Genomic DNA, 19,450 nt, shown 5'->3' with positions numbered 1-19,450 from the left:
CAATTCTCTTCATCAGCCAGTTCAAGCAGTAGAGATAACACATATTTAGCCAAGTTTATAGTCTTTCCAACCACCCCTCCTGTGATAATCCCACAGTGGTACCTAGCTAAGTACACTGTTGTCAAATGAAAGCTCTGGGATCCAGCTCCCTGCTCACCTGGTTCCACAACACTTTACCACATTCAATTAAAGCAGCTAGCAGTAACATCTTTGTTAAAAGTCTCTATTAGAACAGTGTATTTTTCTTGGTTACAAGAAAACCGTTTTTAACTACAATCTTAAGTAGGCAGGCACAGCAAATGCAAAAGTGAAGGAAATCCTTTAAATCATCAAAAGAATGCTAAACATTCTCACTGGCAGTTGAATTGCAAAAAGGCAATCATTAACAAGCAAAGATCTATTATAAGCTTTCTCAGCAGGTAATGTTCTTGTAACCCTGACTGAAACTGTCATTGAACATTGACCAGCAACAGTAATGTTGAGAGAAAATGATGAAACCAGCACTAAAGTTAGGATACTGACTTGCCTCTAGACCGGAAAAACCTAGAGACCTAGTTTGACCTATCACAGCCCTCACTATGAACATAGACAAAGAATAAACACTGCAATATTCACCTGCAATATAAATGAGAAAATGCAGCCTGCATTTGAGTAACAATATTTTAGTAGTGGAAATATTCCTAAAGATAATCAGTAGTTAGAAAAAAAATAATGATTTGGGGAAGATTTTTCTAGTTCTACATTTCACCCTCATGACTGATTTTTTTATATTTCCTCTATTTGTCTAGCTATCATATCCATGGAATGATAAACACTGTCCAAACAGCTGAGCTTTCACCACATGCCCTCAAATACTTCTGTCTTGCTATGGCTCCAGCTAGTCAAGCTATTTTCAGCAAAGGTCATCAAGTTCTGTAGTCCATTAGAAAGCAAGAAAAACAGAAATTCCCAGTATTTGGGAATTTGGTTTTATACCTATTTGGTTTTATATTTATTGCAGCTGTCAAGGCATAATTATTCTAAAAAGATATTTGATAAGCAGCCTTAACTGAATTATCAAGATAAGGCCATTCTTATTGAGAAATAGATTATTTTTTTATCTATTTCTTTACAGCTTACTGTCCCTTTTTCCTCCTGTAAATCTATATCCAAGCTAAATCTATGCCCCAATTCAGAAATCAGGTCATTCTCATGCAGGTTGTTATGGTCAAATATAAGACTAAAAAATATCAAAAAAAACTGGTTCAAAAAGAGGTTTTTATATTGCAGATTTTGATATCAACTTAATTCTCCATACCCTGTACCTGCACCTGTTGTGTGCAAGCCAGTGTGAAGCTTTACTCAATCACAATTAGTTCAACATACGTCTTCTAAATACACACTTGGATTTTGAAATGTAGTTATGCCTCATATGTTGCCTAGAATAAAATAAAATGCTGTATTTATTCCACATAAAATGTTTGGAACGAATAGTAAAAATAAAGCCATCCTAGCTTTGCTTGATAAATATACCTTGGGCTGACCCTGTAGGGACAGGGAGAGAGAGTGTAGTTTTAAATTCCTTGCTTATTTCAGACACAGAAGAGGTCACGGCCAGACTGAAATACCATGAGGTCTTGTCTCAGGAGATACTGCTTTGCCAGCAGAGAAGTGCCTGTGTCAAAATGACTACAGCATTTAACTGACTTTGCATAGAGCAAATTGCTAAGCTTTTGCAAACTGTGTGTGATCATTACTTGCCTGGATTACACCAAAACTAGCAACCTAGGCCTATAATAATCACACAGTGATATCACATATCATATAATATAGTCACATAGTCACTATAATAATCACACAATGACTTTTATCAGTGTGTGAAAGGCAATGGAAGAAGCTGTCAAAGATGACTGGAAAATTAAGGCTTGACACGTCATAGTTCATGTTAGTAGCACTACTATATCTGAAGGGCCAAGCCAGCTACCATGGTCTAACCGGAATGCTCTTACAGTGAGCTTTGAGCTTGTTTTCTTATTTGTCCACTTGAACAAAGCAGGACAATGATTTTCATGGTTACACTACCAAGCTTGGTATTGATTATTAACACCAGTAGCTCTTGGTGCCAGGGCTATCATTACACTCATTACACTTGGTATTGTCCAAAAAATGTCAATGCATTTCCATTAATGTAGAAGTGCATTTAGGAGATGTTACCATTATTGCTCACTGCACAACTTAATGAAAAGTTAATCCATGCAATCATTTCCCCCCCCAACTTGAAGAATTCCTACTCTGAATTTTCATTTTCAGAAAGGAATTTCCTCTGCTGCTAGCTGCAGAACAGAGCCTACCACTACTGTGCATGATAACACACTTAGATACAACTTCCATGTAATTAAAATTTTTCCTCTCTCTGAGGCAGAAAAATTACAAAAATTCCATCAATTCAATAAAACACCGATTATCATCCAATGCCTACTGTGCTGCAATCAGAGGAGTCACTTATGAAGGATCCATGTTTTAGGATGTATTAAGTAGTTTAGAATAAAAATGATCTTTGTCCAGGTCAGTCTGGTGTGTCAGACAGTCAACAGACAAGTTATTAAATTCAATGAGTAAACATTTTGCAATAAGTAGCTCAACCAGTTGAGTCAAAGGTCTTTCAAAATTGCACTGTTGAGTTCTCTGGCCTGTAAAAGACTTACTCAAAGGAGCCCAGATTTCCATTGGAAACAGTTCTCCAACTCTAAACTCTATTGACAGGTTTTGTTCAAATTGTGATTAGAAGTCACCTCTTGGTTAATTTCAGCTGTTCTAACCATTCCTTATTACTACTATGTATATTTTAATATATATCTAGACACACTCAAATGCTTCTTGACCAATCATTTGGTTTTACAAGCAAGTATTTGGCACATCTTACTACAGAAATCTAGGCATTGTAAGTCATTTGGATGAGACATCCAAGATCACAGGAAGACAGATCAACACCATGCTGACCTGCCACCTGTCACTTAAGTGTTTTGCTAGAAAACCACCATGCAGTCAGCTGGTACAAAGCAAGAAACTGCATAATTATTTCCAAGTCAATGAATTTATGTTTATCCTATTTACATAAAGGAGGAAAATCCAGACAGGGATGGGGTAGCCAGCGTATAGCAAACTTTGCTAGCATATACAAACTTCATAGGACATCAAGTTCTGGACTTCGAAGCAATTCAGTATGGCCCATTTGGAAGGCATCTATATGTTCTTCAGGAATGCAGGAATGTTTGCCTACTTACACTTTTTGAGTCTTTGAACTCAAGTTTTGTTTTGTTGTGTTTTTTTGTGTTTTTTTTTGTTTGGTTTTGTTTTAAATGGGTAGCTGATGGTGCTTTCCAGAAGCATCACCCTTAAGACAGAATTGAATCCCAGTTCGAACAGTAGATTAAACTGTACCTCTGCTCAATTTTAAAAACCATCTCTCATTTCATGCAAGGCCATTCCTGGAAAATGCTTTTGTGAATGTATTACTGTCAGGTACTCTAACGTACCAGTATGAAGTGGTGGTCAAGCTTTAAACATTCTGTTCTTATACTGCAAGTAAGCTTCTATGAACCTGCCTGCAGACGCAGTTAGGACAAACTTTCGGGAAGATTTTTCAAAAGCTTTCAGTATCAGTTTAGTTCTGTTTCCAGAAATCTAAGGTCATTTTTAATCACTGTCACAGGCAAAAGCAGAGTGTTTCAGTAAGTACATCAGAATGTCTCTAGACTTTAAACCGTACCATCTAAGATTTCTTGTTTAACTCACACATTTCTTATGCTCATTTTTAACAGAGTGTTGCATGAGTTTTGTTTTCACTTTTAAACTGTTACTTTGGGCCTGAGCTGTAACATTGCAAAAATCAGCCATTATCTTCCCTTTTCAGCACTGGCAAGCTTTGCACAGGACCCAGAGGGGAACTAGAAACAAAATCTTGATTTTACATGATTTGGAGATCCAATGGACCTCTGACAGCAAATTCCAACAGCCTTTTTTTGGCTAACCATCACTGTGGAAAGATCAAGCAGCTAATTCTGTATGTTGAAGACTATGAAAACTATTACAAAATTCCTCCTACTGATAAGAACTTGACTGTACTGAAAGACTAAGTGTTATCAAGACTGAGGAACTGTCTCTCTAAGCCAACTGTCTCTTCACATCAGCAGCATAGTTTATATTCCCATTTTCATCTCCTTTGCTCCCTTCCCTCCCAGGAAGTAAATAAAATAATAGCATCTTATTAGATACATACTATTTATCTCCTGTTCTAATTCTCTGGCTTTGGAGAAGAAATACTCTGTTTTCCTGAAGATCCAGTGACCCGACTGGGATTCAGGCTCACACATACAGTTCTGCTGCATCCAACTGAACCTCACCTCTTACCCACTTACATCTATTGGGATATAACACTCAAGTGAGCGAATCCTATACAGGTGCCTCACAGAGCATGTCTGAAGTTGAGAGGCTTCTTGCACACAGGAATTTGTTGTTCACACTTTTAGTTTTGAAAGGGTGCTACTGCATTTGTCACCTGTTGTTTTGACACAGACTAGGGAACATACGCATGTGAAGAGTCTCCTTTGCACCAGGTTAGTTCCTTGAAAAGATGCATTTATAGTAAATGATTTTGGTGGGGGACAACAAAAAAAACAAACAAACAAAAAAAACAAAACAAAACAAAAAATCAACCCAACCTTTGTGGAATAAGTGATTAGCAGTCTCAAGAATGGAAGCAGCCTAAGTGCCCAAGTTGCCTCTAGCCATATAGATGACACAGCCTTCTAAACAGTGTTAAACATCTAGGGACATAAGGCACTAATGAAACATACAAATTCTTAAGAATCTAATGCACAGATATAAATGCAGCCTTACATACAAACGTAAGCAGTTAATGCCTTATGTGCACCACCTTGAAAACAGACAAAAGCATATTTCTTAGCTGTATGGTTAAGCAGTTACTTAGGAAGAGAGAGTGCATAAGCAAGCTTTTATCTTTGAAGTACAAGAGCACAGGTGAGTAAACAGGAAATTTTTTTTTTACTATGTACCATGCAACTTTATTACCAAATCAGTATTTTTCAAACTCTAACACAACTTAGAGAATCTGGAAATCCTGACAGTCCTTAGCTCATCTGGATCTATCAAAAAGTCAAGCAGAGCCTAAGCCCTGGAACCAATAAAGAGGCATTGCCATCTTTCATTACTGTAGTCTAGGAGGACATAAGCATTGGACTCCTCTAAAGCAGCTAGTTACACACAGAATCATATCACAAACCTTTTCCAGAGCTATCCCCATTTGAGAATAGCACATGGCCAGGTTAAGTCCAGTGTAGATGCAACTCATAGGTCTCACATAAGAATACACATGCTCTCAGACCTATCTGGCATATCCCCAATCATCTGAGTCTAATGCAAGGAAGAGGCAACTGCATGATGGCCTTTCACTCAGCTTGATTTCCTCTATCACCAGGTACTTGCTCTGCAGCTTTCAAAACACTTTTTTTTTTTTTTTCCCTCCAGCATTTTTGCATATTAAACCCATGCGTTTCAACCTATTGCTATGATCTGTTGGTACAATCCTGACACTTTTGGGATTCTGCTTGTAGATCAGAATACCATTCAGAATCCCATACCATAAAACCCTGTTGCCATCAATAAGTGAATTGAACTTAGACTACACAGTAAAAGCAACATTGACACACTGTGACTACTGCAACTAAATAGTGTATTAATTCAAGACCTTTACCAGCATAAAGCTTTTGACAAGAAATCCAAGCTATCATGATCTACTGTTTCTCAAAGTAACAATGGTATTGACAAGAAGGAAACATTTTCTCAGGCACTCTGATCAAAAAGGCTTACGTATACACTTGCGTCTGACCCCTCTACTTGAGCTTACAAAGACAGTAAGTAAAGCACTTTTTTGTAATCTAAATTGTTCTGAGTGAGCCTTTATTCTTTAGAAAGAATTACAAACAATAGTGCTAGGCCATTACAGACTTGAGTTCCCTGGGACCACATCATGAAGTAAAATGAAAAATCCAAATAAGAAAGTTTATTTTTTTTCAATGTATTTGACACTACATTTGGGAAGCACACAAAGACACCGTCGAAAGCAGAAACCTGCACAAAATGTTACCATTTGCTCCCCATGAATGCAGAGATATACTTAACTCAATGAAAGAAATCCCACTGTTCTCCTGAGATTTCCTCCCTTTAGCTGAATTCAGCGCCAAGTTCACTCAGCTAAAGGTTGGGTTGTGTTAGCATGCCAGATACAAGTTCCTGTAAGTCAGGTCTGTTAACTCACTGACAAATTAAGTGCCAAGCAAAAACTTGGTCTTATATAGTAACTTCACATGAATAAGAAAATGACCATTCATAGAACATCACTGGCCCCTACTTTACGCTTAATGTATTTTCATACATTAATGTTTCACCTATTATGCAGCCTAATTTTGTGTAATTTTTCTTCTGTCTGCGTCGTTTGGACATGTTAAGGGATTACAAATTTCTACGCTGATCCAACAGCATGGCCTCTGAAGCTTCAGCTTCTTCTGAAGTGCATCTCGGGTGACAAGTTCTTTTTATATGAAAACCATCAATGTAAGGTAAGTATTCACTTGAGTGTGGTCAAAAGTACAAGGACAGGGTGAGTGATCTACAAAACAAGGGAAGCAGCTTTATATGTGACAGCAAGGCAGGAACTGGGAAGATCTAAACCCAAGAAGAATATAATTTCATTAGAAGAGAATAAAGAACAGAAACTATGTAAATTTTAAAAAGGAGGCCTGGCACCAAAATTCCCATGGCTTCATATGGATGCCTACATTACACTCTCAGTATCTGCTATTGTAAGGAAGAACAGGCAGAATTAAATCCATGATTCTCAAATATCAGTATAAAACATTACTGCAAACATTGCAACTCAACCATAATTTGGTTTACTTGTTCTGAAAAATGGTTGAAGAAAATTCCAGATTTTTTTTTTATTTTTTTACACAAAGAGATTTTTAAGAAAGATACATTAAATGAAATACACACATGAACTTCAGATTTTCTCTTTTTTCCAAAAATAAACTGGAAAGCCTCTTAATAATACTTAAATGAATTGCAAAGCCCTCACACAGCTTTTTTGTAAAAGCACTGATCTTTTGTTTTTTCCTATGAAAATACAATGCATAACTACTGCTTTACATTAAATATACAACTACTTTTAAATATGCTGTAAGTTTTTAAGAGATTTTTGAAATAAATTAATGTTAGGTCTATAGCAGAGCCTGCAAAATGCACTATGCAGATTCAGGGCATGCAGTACATAAGACACAGCAATTGTGGTAAGCCAAAGTACCACAGCACATCCATGTGATCAGATGGACTAGGTATTATATATAGGCTGCCATTTAATGCCAGCCAACTGCTTAGAAAAGCCACAGCACTGAGCAAAAACTCTTTTGCTCTTCTGAGTTTTTTTCATCTTAATCACAATAAAGAATAAAAATAGAAGGCAGAGGATAAAACTTGGTTTTGTTTAGGTTGTACTCAGTTAACATGTCATAATCAAAGAAAACACGTATTTGCTTCAAAGCAGTACAATCAAAACCTGAAGAAATTTTGTAAGTAGCAGATATTTTAATGGAACTGTTACAGAATTGAATTATCAAAGACTACTGACAAGCATGCTTATTGTCCCATGAAATAGGCACATCACCAGGAAAATGATACCACTGCATCAGTAACATTAACCTATTTCATCTACACAAGATGAAACCAGCAAGCAATAAGACATGAGTGAATTCCCTGGAAAGTTTATTTTTAAACTTTGGATTGACACAAAAGATACTTTGCAATAGAAATTCTGAAGTTAACTCATTAAATTCTGAACATTCAAACAGGTACATTATTTCAAGACAGAACAATTACCAATTCTTCTTTAAAGCATTAAATGATTTTTTCACAGCAAACTGAGAACAAAGTACTACATAAACAGTTAAAACCCCACTTACACTTAAGTACCATACGGTGTCATAGGTACTACTTGAAGTATGTAAATGCAGCACAGTAATGCCTTCAGTACTTCATATGGTGCATGCAGCAAAACTGCCAACAAACAGAAGCTAGTTTTCTCTGAACACTAATTAGAAACTCAAGAATGCAAGCCATAAGGGCAGAAAGAAAGACAAAACCTTAACAAAAATATTTCTTACCAGACAGATGACTTTAGCTGTGTCTCAAATGCAGAGAAAGTAAATTTCTATATATGTAGATCTTGTTTATTTAGCCCTTAATGAAGTTTTTTCTCAAGAAATTAATCGACTTCACATGCAAGAGTCTGCAAAAGAAAGGGAGAAAGAATCTGAGCTGCTGGCTGATGTTTTTTGTCAAAGAACATTTGAGCTATTTTCAGCAGCAATGGGCTTGCCTACAATCACAATGAAAATGCAATACAGAATAACCAGCCTCCCAATCCAAGCTAAAAAAAAAATATAGAAAAAAAATAAAAAGAAAAAAATAAATAATGAAATCCACAGCAAAAAACCATTGTTCATTGTCCAAATTTTTATTTAAAGCAACAGAAAGGTCTGAGAATAACCACTGTGGATGATGAATGAAAATACTGTTAAAAGGAAATCTGGGACCCTGAAGACCTGTAGCTCAGCATATGAACCACCAAGACTATTTTCATTTTTTAATAAAAAAAAAAACCCTACGTTTTGACTTTGGTTATCTCTGATGATGCTTTACCTTCTTTACACAAGGACTCATCTGGGATGAACGTACTCCTATTTGCATTTAAGTGCATCATATCTGGCTGGTATACACATCCAAGGACAGGAAAAATCAGTTTACCAAGACTGAAGCAGTAATTTTCAGTTCGCATGTTAAGTTTCCAGTTTTGGCACTGGTGTTATTGTGGAAGCTGAATGACCTCAAGCTGCTTTTCTACCAGGGCCATTGAGTGACAAAGGTCTCTCTGCCCTTTCTGCCACATTCCCAAGCAGCCAGCTGACCCTCCCATAACGTAAAAATACCAGGAAATGTAAAGAACCAACAAAAATTAATGGCTGTAAGAAAAGACCAAAAAGCATCTTGAAGGGTACATATAAGCTAATTACTTTGAAGTTTCAGACAACACAGGTAAACTAAGTCAGTGGAAAACCACCACTGTTACTTAAGTTTTTGCAGCTTCTGGTACAGGAAGAAGCTTCCAAGATGTCTCTCTATGCATCTTCCCTCCATATAAATCTCAGCAATTCTGACAGATATAACTTTGCTTCACCAGAAAAATTTCTCACACATATCCATACTCTTAGACACTATGACTGAAAAACTTGATGCTTCTGTTCAAGGAAAAGTTATAAGATTTGAAGTTACTCTCAACTCAAAACCTAGATTAGGCTGGTTGGAAAAATTACAAAATTAAATTTCCAATCAAGTCCACCTAAGCACACTCATTTCAAAATGGTTTAGAATGCCACGGGTCACCTTAATTTCTGATTTATTTCTGAACAATAACTATTTGGAAGTTATACTGACACATGCCAGACACAGAGACTATTTACTAAACAATTAAAACAATCAAGCAATGCTCATTGTTAAAACAAACACAAAAAGCATATCTGTTCCTCAAGACTCATTAAAATCATTAGCTATAATATACTTCTTAGAATGATTGAAAAAGCTGCTGAATGTGAAAACATAGCAAAAATTCTTTCTGGATTAGCTCAAAAGCATCCCTTCCATTTGATCCCATTAGTGTTACTGTCTTTAAAAGCAGCTACAACAAAAAACATTACCCCACAAACTGAATACCAGCTGGTTAAAGTAATCATTATTGCTGCTTCCTTTCCAATAGGTAGTTTAGGACTATTATTTTACCACAGAACCAGTTCCCAGAAGTTAAAAAGTTCAGTTTATATTTAACTTGAGATCCATGAACAAAGAGATTTAAAGACTCAAACAGCTTAAATTTCAGGCAACGTGTGAATTATAGCCAGCTTGAGAGATGTCATGACCAGGTGGAACATGCAGTGGAGTTTGTAAATAAACACAAGACCTATATGTACCAAGATCATTAGCATCAGATGCTACATTACCTTGCTGTCTATAACACTTTCATCTGGTGGTTACAAGCTAAATCAACAAATACCTGTATGCCAAATACTAATACAACACAAATAAAAAAAATAGAAGAATGTGTTAAAATTATTATTAGCAGTATCAGTTTACTACTGAAGCAATATACTACACAACACTTTGCAGCATTTCTTTTCTGAAGCATTTTCTTAGAAGGGAGATTTACCATCAGTGCTTAACTCATTCTGGTACCTTGTTTCCTCATACACTCTCTGCAACTGTTTTCATGCAAATAAAACTTTACCTGTTAGTATTTATATTATTTACTAAACAGGACAGAAGTACTCTGTCAGCATATAATGAGATGTGCTTTAACTACTGAATAAAAATCGGATGATGTTTATCTACAGGAAACATTAGATAACATAAATATATACCATCTAGGTCTCAAAGAGATATATATCTGTATGTTTATTAGTAAACCAGACAAGTATGCCACGACTACCAAGATTATCACCTTATGCTTTTAAGAGAGTAATGATAATCATATCTCCCATTTTGTGGCCGTCTGCAACACTGAAATCAAGCATATAATTTCTTTAGTGGTAAATGCAATGCAATTCAACCAATGGCTGCTATTAAGCAATTCAAACATGATCAAGAAGTGTACAGATCACACTGCTACTGTAGGTACCTGGTGCGTATCTCAAAGATCTCTGTGACCAGATGCTACAGGACAGAGTTCTGACAAACCAGAAGAAAGAATCTTGATAGATGAGAGATACAGAAAGCTGTTCAATGTGTTAATAGACAAAAGAGCTGCATACCTGCTGCACTGCAGATTTAACTACTGTCATTTTAGAATGACAGCACATATAACGATGATTAAAAATAGAGTTTTCTTGAGTTGGATATGTATAAAAGGTACCTTGGAAATTTTCTAGACCATCATTTGAAAAAGAACTGAAAAACCTTCAACATTAAAAAGCTCACATAAACAAATCTTGAATTGCAGTCTGTACATCTCATTGAAAAAGGTGGATCATCGATTGAAAAAACAAATTGACTCAGCTTTTGAATCCCCAAACTGCAAGAATATGTAGGCAGCCAAGTTACAGCGATAGTTACACCTGACACTTTTTCCTACCTCTGAAGAACACAGCTTACCTGAATGAACTACCCATGGTGATTATGTTGAACTACTTCAAAAATCCTCCCAGAGTGGCTACGAAACAGTCTTGCTCTTACATACAAATCTGTCCCAGCACACATGGCAACAGAATTTTTGGTCAAGTCATTTCAAGAAGTGTGAAATTACCTACATTCCTTTAGATGTTTTGGGGCTTCATAATTCCCATACTGTAGCTCTAGTTAGAGAATTCTCACCTTTTACAAAACTTTCAAAGATGAGTGAAGTTTGCTGACAGACATTTCTTAATTTCTCTGTTAGCACACTGGTTTCCTGCATAAGCAATTCTATTCTCCAGTATCTCAGTATATCCCAACATAGCTCTCCACATTCAAAAACAAGAGTGCTTCACCCTGCCAAATGAGGTTTTTTCCATCATTGCCTTCAAACAATTCATCGAGGATGGCCCACCTCACTAGTATCATTAGGTAATAATGAAGTTATTAAACATTTTTCTCCAGGTTTGGGGTAAGAGCGTTTCACCACTATCTAACTCATTAGAAAAAGACTTGGTAACTGGGAAAGAAAACCGAAAAGAGGCAGCTTAGAATTATGGCTTTTTGGGCTTTAGAGTGCTTTCTGAGGAAAGAACTCAACAGCTGGCCAGGAGTTATAAGGCAATCTCTGATCCAGCAGAGTATCCAAGAAGCCTTCTGAATTTCTTACAGAGTGATAACTCACACATTTGAAAGACACAGATCAAGACATCAAGTATGAGGAATCACGCTCTCTCTTCATTAACATCAGCTGATTGTCCAAAATGGCAGATGTTTGATGAAGAGTTTCCCCTGCTGTTTGCTGTTCTCTAGAACAGTAGATCTGCATTCTCTTTAAAAGGCACCATCTGTCTTTAGCTATATTCAGTTCTCATTTTTTACTTTGTAATGTGTTAGGTCTGCTCACACCCAAGCACAATAATTTTTTGTCTGATGATAGGGGAAAAAAACCCCAAACAAACGAGTAAGTCTGAAATCCCTAGTCAGGTTATTGTGAAAGACGGTAAGCATCACTGACTGTCTTTATGGCTTGATGTTTCTGAAGATGTAAAAGGCTTTCATATAGAGTCAGCATCTGTGAATTTGTGACCTTCTTTATGTTCCTTAGAGATACAATACACTAAACCCTACACAATTTAAGATGCTTATAAAGACAATACATGTCTGGAAAAGTAATCTGTTTTCTAAATGAAAGCTGGAAAGACAGCTAGGACCAGATTTTCTGCCAGTCACCTCTGGCAAAACTTAACTGAATTTATTGCTGCATATTTAGTTTGATATCTAAGGACTCAAACCCAACAATTTGTCAGTCACTGAAATGGTTATATTTTTTAATATGTTTAATAACAGCATTATATAATATAGAATGTTTTAAAATTACAATACCTTTAACTGAACACCAAACAAATACATTAAGATATAGGGAGAGTCTCAAGCCTGAAGTGAAATCAGGTGCATTTAAAAACCCCAACTATCAAAAGCATATTACCTAAATATTTAGAGCTGCTTGGTCATCTGTTGTAACCAGATACAACAGTCACGCCAATTTCATAGAACTGGCAGCAAACCAGATAAGTGCTCCCCTAATGATGTGAAAAGCAAATACAGTCACTGCAGCTATTACTATGAAACTGGACCAAGAGAATCATACGCCTTCTAAGAGCCCTATTTTGCCAGTAAAACTAACTTCCCCTGTACCAAGAGTAAACAGTTACAAATGTAAGAGGAAATAAATATGAAAAGACCTTTACAGGAAATGGAGAACAGAAGATGATTGTTTTTCTCCCACTTGATACACACCCCTAGTCCATTGTTTCAAGACCTTTGTACAAGGTTATTTGTCTTTCAGACTCATTTTCTGCTAGAATGTGTTGAACTACTGTGTAAGGTTGTGTTTGGGGTCTTTTGTTGGGTGGGAGGAAAGGGTGCTTGGAGGCGTTAGGGAGTAGGGTTTCCCTGAAGGCCTAAACCTCAGACATGTAAACAATCTAGGACTCTAAAACCTGCAATGCCCACTGTAACCTGCAATGCCCATTGTAACCTGCCAACTCAAACAACAGCTTCTGTTGAACAAGTTGCTCAAAAGGATTTCTGACCTCAAATCCAAAGTGAGTACCTTTAAAATACCTATTTTACATATAATCAAATTCCCAAGCATCTATATGTCTTTTAACAGTAAAATTCCCAATTACCTAAAATTCTCTTTCTGGACCAAGCAAGCAGTGTCATACCTTGATGACAGTCTTACCTTTGGTGACAGTTGTCATATACAAACTTGTGTTTTATCAACTTTGTATCTGTGACACAAACATCTGTGAGATGTTCTCAGGTTATTTCCACTCTTCATAAAAACCATGCGCCATGGTTTAAGCCCAGCCAGTAACTCAGAACCACGCAGCCACTTGCTCACTCCCTCCCTTTCCTCCTCCCAACTCCCAGAGGGATGGGGAGGAGAATCAAAAGAATGTAACTCCCACGGGTTGAGATAAGAACAGTCCAGTAACTAAGGTACAACACAAAACCATTACTGCTACCACCAATAATAATGATGAGGGAAATAACAAGGGAAGAGAACACAACCACTCACCACCCGTCGACTGATACCCAGTCTGACCCGAGCAGCGATCTAACCCGTCCGGGTAACTGCCCCCAGTTCTACATCCTAGGCATGATGTGCTGTGGTATGGAATACCTCTTTGGTCAGTTTGGGTCAGGTGTCCTGTCTCTGCTTCCTCCCGGCTTCCCCTCCTCCCTGGCAGAGCATGGGACTCACAAAGTCCTTGGTCAGAGTAAACATTACTGAGCAGCAACTAAAAACATTGGTGTTATCAGCGCTGTTCCCAGGCTGAAAGTCAAAAACACAGCACTGCACCAGCTACTAAGAAGGAGAAAAATTGACTGCTACTGCTGAACCCAGGACACCATGGAAAATGGTGTTAATCCACCACATTTTATTTTTTTAAAAAGCATTGTTCTGATGGTAGTTAGAACATCAGCCATAGACACGGAAAACCTGGATTAAATTTCAAGAAGGATTTACAGCTGCATCTCCCACTTTGCCGGCATGGAATACTAAGCATCAAGCTACTGTCTGGTTTTTTGAGGACAGTGGCCCATCTTTCATAGAGTACTTACACACTTCATGTGGCTCACAGAGCAAAAGCCTGACTCTCTCTAGCTTAATAAAGAGAATTTACCTAGGAGAAAGGAAAATTTTAGTGACTGCCTCTCTTCCTGTTAGTGTGAAATATTAACACCTGAACAATTTACTATGAAATACTAACACCTTCTGACAGTTGGCCATAGACAAGACTGTGCCCCCTTCACAAGTAAGAATTGCCATTACTAGACTCTCATACCATGCATGCTCCTGTGCACAGCTGCTGCTGTCAGTCTCAGTTATCCTGTCTGTGCAAAGCAATAGAAATGCACAGAAGAAACACAAGTTCCAGTTCCTTCCTTTCACTTCACACAGATTTATGTTACAGAGCACACAAGGACTAATGCCATTCTGCTGTTTCTTAAACCACCAGATTATGGCCAGGCCAGCTTTACACCTCCGCATTCTGTATTGAGTTTCTGTTCCAATTACCATGACTAAATCCACAAAAGAATTTAGGCCTCTCAATAATTAACACAATGGTGTTCAGCCAATTTGCTAAGCTGCCAATTTAGTAAAGAAGAAATAAGGGACCAATATGAAAAACAGTCCTTAGCTTTACCAACCAACTAATTTCAACATTTTCTGCTACTTGTAGCATAGATGGTAGGGGACAGTGTAACTACTGCAAGTAAAACTTTCAGGCACTGAACCCCAGGGTAAAGACAATGATAGCTGTCACCTCAACTGAGTACAAAACCTCTTCCTAGAAATTAAACAACAGGTAAAAGTACTGCAGAGAACTATTTTTCCTTAAATGTTCCTTCAGTCAGTTTAGCCATTTTGCTACTATAATCCACTTAACTAAAAACACAAGCTGAAGACATAAAGCAACTGTGCAAAGCTGCGAAGGCTTTCAGCTACAGTTAGGTAACACTTACACGTTTTAGAATACAATCTAATACTGACAGAGTTTGATTTTTTCTGCATTTGGGTTTCCTACCTCTAATAGCAATGCAGCACATTAATATCATAAAAACAGCTGAAGTCAGCCAAAGATCACTGAGATACAATTGCTCCACCAAACTCTCAGTCTGCTACTCACGGTTTTACACAGTCATGACAGTTACCAGTCCTTCAGGCTGCAAAGAAGGGCTACAAACAACACAAGAATAGCAGAAAAGAGAGTTACTGCCTCCATCAGTACAGGGTGCTGAAAGCAGATCCATTGTGGGACCAATATCCTCACTAAGACCATAGGCATCATGAACACCTTTGTCAATGACATTACTGAATATATCCCTGGAAAAGAATGTTATCTAGCACATCACAAGGAAAGCTTGACCATCAGCTCCTGAGGCGTAGACCTGCACACTAGGAGCTGCCTAGAGAGCTGGCTAAGCATGCCAAGGCTGAGGGCACCACGGCAATCAGGCAAATACAGCCGCTCCAAGATCTAAAGTGTAATTTTTCCCAAGGCCTTGGAGGTGGAGTAAAAACTGGATATGAACTGGCAATGTGTGCTCACAGCCCAGAAGGCAAACTGTGTCTTGGGCTGCAACAAAAGAAACATGGCCAACAGGTCAAGGGAGCTAATTCTCCTCTACTCTGGTGAAACATCACCAGGAGTACAATGTCCAGCTCTGGAGTCCTCAGCACAGGAAAGACATGGACCTGTTGGAGTGGGTCCAGAGGAGAGCCACAAAAATGATCAGAGGGATGAAACACCTCTCCTATGAAGACAGCCTGAAAGAAATGAGGTTGTTTAGCCTTTAGAAGAGAAACTTCAAGGGAGACTTGATTGTGGCTTTTCAATACTTACAGGGGCTTAAAAGAAAGATGGGGACAAACCTTTTAGAAGGGTCTGTTGTGACAGGATAAAGGGTTATGGTTTTAAACTGAAAGAGGGTAAATTCAGACTAGATATAAGAATTTTTTTTTTTTTTTCCTTTTTCTTTTTTACAATGAGGGTGGTGAGCCACTGGAATAGGTTGCCCAGAGAGACGGTAGATGCTCCATCCCTGGAAGTGTTCAAGGTCAGGTTGGACAGGGCTTTAAGCAACCTGGTCTAGTTGAAGATGTGCCTGCTCACTGCAGAGGAGCTGTACTAAAGACCTTTTAAGGTGCCTTCCAGCCCAAATCATTCTACGATTCTATCTGCATAACAATCGGGCAGAATCTGAAGTGAACTTGAAGTCTCCTCATGACCACATAACTTTTACCCCAAACCACACATTCCTATGCCTTCACAAAAGCTGTTTCTATAGACTGTTTCTGAAGAGATTTTTGACGGGATAGCAATGACAGGCTAGTTATTCATCAAGGGTGTGAAAAGAGATCTGGCTACAAACCAAGCCAAGTCAACCTGTAGGAAGTCACTAACCATTCTGGCTTTGGGCAGTATCAGAGTCAGTTCTCCTATGATCCTTCATATCATAAAAGAGAAGGGATCTCCAGGTCATTTTGTTTATCTGCTTCTTAACAGCAAAATAAACAGTAAGCGTATCATTCGTGACAGACATTTCACAAGCCTGTTTCAGAAGGCATCCAGCAAAGAAGATATCCCACCTTCTTTAGACAGTACAGTACATTATTCTTTGTGCTAGTATTTTTTTCCTAGCTCTAACCAAAGTGTCCTTTCCTGTAATTTAAGCTTGAAATTTAACAGTTCAGATGATACAGATATACAGAATCAAGCTCAAATTCCAAACATACTCAAAAAGTCAAAGTAGGACCACAGCTGCCCAACTGCCAGCCTACACCTTTTTTACATTGCATTGCACTGCACACAGACAGCACAACTGTAAGGACTCAGCATAGAAGTTCACCTGAAACTGGTCAGAGCAATATCATCATTGGATGTATACAGATGGATGTCATTATATAGCAGCATGCTCATACTGTCCTGAAAGCCTAAAGCCACAGTATCTTGTTAACTGCATACACTTGATTCAGAATTATTCAAGAAAGTTTCATTCCCTGGAGAACCTGTAACTGTATTTTTGGATTTGAAAATCTTGACATTCCAATTGCAGTATTGTTGAAACTTGTGCTTTCCAAATAAACCAAGCTGTTGTAACTTTAAGGAAGATAAGTTAAATGCCGAAGAAAGGGAATGATACAGCAGCAGAAAGCTGCTAAAAAATGTTTCCTTTTTTGGTAGCAGCAAATCATCTGGGCAATCCCCCTTCTGCAGTATGATGCATCATGATTTACATCATTATTTACAGTATGATGCATCACGATGATCATTCATAAGGGTGATTGGGGGGCTGGAGCACCTCCTGTATGAAGACAGGCTGAGAAAGTTGGGGCTGTTCAGCCTGGAGAAGAGAAGGCTGCATGGTGACCTTATAGCAGCCTTCCAGTATCTGAAGGGGGACTATAAGGATGCTGGGAAGGGACTCTTCATTAGGGACTGTAGTGACAGGACAAGGGGTAACAGGTTAAAACTTTAACAGGGTAAGTTGAAGTTAGATATAAGGAAGAAGTTCTTTACTGTAAGGGTGGTGAGGCACTGGAATGGGTCGCCCAAGGAGGCTGTGAATGCTCCAGCCCTGGAAGTGTTCAAGGCTGGGTTGGATGGACTCTTGGGTGACATGGTTTAGTGGGAGGTGTCCCTGCCCATGGCACTGGGGTTGGAACTAGATGATTTAAGGTCCTTTCCAACCCTAACCATTCTATGATTCACAGGAAGTCCCTGAAGCAGAAAACTGGTACCTTCCTGTTCAAATCTCTTTATTCCTGAAGATCGTAATCTCCCCAGGTCCTCACATTGGTAGGTTGGAAGGAAAGGAAGACTTGGCTTCTAGGAATTTCATCAGCTTCCAGAGGTGAAGTTACAGCACAAGGCCAACATACCCTAGAGAATACTTTGCACCCAAATTAGCCCTATGCCACTTGGAGAACAGCTCAGGAAATCAGTGCTGTGCTTTCATTTGTTTTGCCTTCTTGTTAACAGAAGCACTCTAGTATGTAGTCATTTATCATGAACTACTTCAGCTAAGTGAAAACAAGAGCTCTGTACAGTTTTTGCTATTCATGTTCTCTATAGTACCACTAATTGCAGAACAGGCTATTAGTATGAAACACTTGTCCGAGTTATATTCATGCTTTTCCTAGACAGGGAAAGACAAGTTGATATTTGCTGTGTTTAAGGCAACAGAGGATGTTACAGTTGTATTGCCAGGTAATTGCTCTATGTTGACTTATCTGCAGGCCAGAACTACTTTTTTCAGCTAACAGGACTAGACCCTCCTTTAAGTGGCAAGTACAGCAATGGCAAGACAGAAGTCACTGTGGATGACATTACTGAAAGGATTTTTAGCGATTTCCTATTTCTCCTCACTAGTACACTTTCATTACTGCTCAGAGAACATCATTAATTAATAAAGAATCCATAACTGTAAGCGTGTTTTCCACCAAAGGTTTTCTCCCTGCATAGAAAAACTGTTCCACAAGTAAGATGGTCTGCAGATGCAATTCTAAAATAACACTTCCTGGCTATCTTCATTTTTGGTAGCCAGTATGACACATGATGAAGGGCTACCCACACTTTTCAAGAGATCCAGATTAGACTTACAAAAATCAGGCCTTCTAAGATATCCCAATTCATATAACAGAGGTCAGTGCCAATGAGGCAGGTGGAGAGAAAAATATTCTCAAACAGCAACAAAAGTGATAGTTGGAACAATACAACTCTATGTACTTTGTACACTGGCTAAAGGAAGCAGCACCTGTATCTATACCATAAACCTAAACCTATGGCAGTTGAAATTACACAGAAGGCAGCTTGAAAGGCAGAAATAAAACCATCACAATTACATTCAGGAAGATCTTAAGATATGCAAGAACTGGAAGTCAAAGGTAATCCAATTTGGAGTAGTTATGTCATTTTATATCCCTGAAGTTTTACACTTATTAGGTAATTTCCTCTCTGAAAAATAAACATATGGAAAGGCGGATTTCCCTTCCTAGAAATTGTTTATTTCCTCAGAATATTAACATCTTCTGTTTGTCAAAGTCATCCACCTATTAAAAACTAAAAAACCCTTTTTGGCCTCAAGGCTTTTCAATTTTTCA

The 19,450-nt window shown here is 38.1% G+C and overlaps 1 protein-coding gene across 10 annotated transcripts in view; it reads right to left on the bottom strand.

Moving 5' to 3' along the window:
* SORBS2 (sorbin and SH3 domain containing 2) overlaps positions 1 to 19,450 on the bottom strand; it is a 148,630-nt gene that overhangs the window by 119,882 nt on the left and 9,298 nt on the right. For all 10 annotated transcript variants that reach the window (XM_057420320.1, XM_057420321.1, XM_057420322.1 and 7 more), the window contains exon 2: positions 8,214 to 8,338. The gene's annotated coding sequence lies outside the window, so the exon portion shown is untranslated. The remainder of the gene's footprint in view (positions 1 to 8,213; positions 8,339 to 19,450) is intronic.

This window comes from Pezoporus wallicus, unplaced genomic scaffold, assembly GCF_028554395.1.
Source record: "Pezoporus wallicus isolate ANWC-B61680 ecotype Strahan unplaced genomic scaffold, APGP_CSIRO_Pwel_v1 contig_5552, whole genome shotgun sequence".
Lineage (NCBI taxonomy): Eukaryota > Metazoa > Chordata > Aves > Psittaciformes > Psittacidae > Pezoporus > Pezoporus wallicus.
This window is presented reverse-complemented; position numbering and strand designations above follow the sequence as displayed.